This window comes from Macrobrachium rosenbergii, chromosome 26 (genome assembly GCF_040412425.1).
Source record: "Macrobrachium rosenbergii isolate ZJJX-2024 chromosome 26, ASM4041242v1, whole genome shotgun sequence".
Lineage (NCBI taxonomy): Eukaryota > Metazoa > Arthropoda > Malacostraca > Decapoda > Palaemonidae > Macrobrachium > Macrobrachium rosenbergii.
Genome location: NC_089766.1, coordinates 16,141,366 through 16,143,507, shown reverse-complemented (window position 1 = coordinate 16,143,507; position 2,142 = coordinate 16,141,366).

Genomic DNA, 2,142 nt, shown 5'->3' with positions numbered 1-2,142 from the left:
CAAGAGAGTTACACGGATCGTTTCAAGAAAAGTTTTAAAAACGTTATGGTTATTTGACCTTGAAATCTAACTTTTTTCCTGTGTATTTCAGGAAGGTGCGCTTCAAGTTAATTATTATTATTATTATTATTATTATTATTATTATTATTATTATTATTATTATTATTATTATTATTATTATTATTATTATTATAGTAGATGAAACCTATTCAAATGGAACAACCACACAAGCGAAGAAATACATTTTTATGCATTTTATTATTTCGTTGTCATGAGGTGGTATGAGGTGAATTTTAAATTAGACTTTGGTAAGATTCTCTCTCTCTCTCTCTCTCTCTCTCTCTCTCTCTCTCTCTCTCTCTCTCTCTCTCTCTCATTTTATTGTCAGCTTTTATTATAGAGACATTGTTATGTTGTTTGTAAATTTTGAGTGCACAAAGAATATGACTGCTAACGTAATATATTACATAAAGTTCAAATACCCAAAGTTATGATAAATTCACTATAGAATCAACCTTTCCTTTTTCGAAATGGTTTTCGTAAACGTTTCATTGAACTTTGTATGGTATGTTACTTTGAGCGAAGTTGAACGTTTCCTTCCCAAAAGGGTATCCGTAAACATTCAAGAAACCTGTGCTTCTGAGAGTGAAATCGAACATTTAGAAGGGGTTTCTTAAACGTTTTAAATAACGTTCACGTGACGTTTTCATAAACGTTTCAAAGAATGTTCTTGTCTTTTTGAGACTGAAACTCAACACTGCCTTTCCTGAATGGTTATCATATAAACGTTTCGAAGAATATTCATATCCTTTCCAGAATGGAATTCAACGTTTTCTATCCGAAGTCGGGGTTACACATTCGGGATGAAAGGAATGAAGTTTTTTGCTCTCGGAGTCATTTTAATATTTCGTCTCTTTTGTTTCTTTGTCATCAGTATAATGAGGTGTGTGTGCATTTGTAATAATGGTACGACTATCTCTCTCTCTCTCTCTCTCTCTCTCTCTCTCTCTCTCTCTCTCTCTCTCTCTCTCTCTCTCTCTCCCCGAGGATGGTATTTTAGTTGCGTTTGCAGATTATTCCTTTTATAAACTGTGGTCACGTTTCTCTCTCTCTCTCTCTATCTCTCTCTCTCTCTCTCTCTCTCTCTCTCTCTCTCTCTCTCTCTATATATATATATATATATATATATATATATATATATATATATATATATATATATTTATATATATATATTTATATCACTATACACAATTATCTCTGCATTATATACAATTACTATATAGGATATATATTGAAACTCAATTTATCCAGCACAATTATCTCTGCATTCAATACAAGTTACTAAAGGATCTATTGAAACTGGATGATATCCAGCGGAGATATTTATTCAATATAAGTTATAGTCTATCTAGGATAATAGTATATATTATATATATATATATATATATATATATATATATATATATATATATATATATATAATATATATATTGCATAGTATATATGTGTATATGTTTTGCTTATAACATTCATTTTGTAAATTTTGTTTATCTCAAATAAATAAATAAATAAATAAATAAATAAACATAAAAAAATAAGTAAAAAGATGGAATGTTTTTATGCTTGCAAAGGAAATTACAAAGAACGATATTAAAAACTGGATATTTCAAACAGTGTCCTAATATTGTAAACGGATTCCTACAGGAGTGTATGCGTGATTGTTAGTGGCCTGAGGAAGGAGATTCATCTGGCATTAGGGGCCATTTCCACCCATCAAGGGGTCCACAACCCTTTACACGGCACGCCTTTGCATTGAAATACAATATATTTATTCCCCAAACATTTAGTACATCAGTTTCCAAGTTGCTTCGCGTATTTGTACCATCGCGGTAGTGTATTTAGTAAATAAACTGACATGATTTTTGGGTGCCATTGGCCTCAAGAGAGGAAGACTCATCAACCAATTAGGAAGTATTTCCCCTCCCAGGGGATTCACAACCCTCCACTAAGCGGTTTTTTTTTGTTAGAAGTTAAAGATTTGTTGCATAACTGGTATCCTTTGGGTTGCTCAGTATTTGACCAGATGCCATAAGTTTCTGCCATTTGCGTTGCGTAACTCATTGAGGTCGCAACTGCATCCCG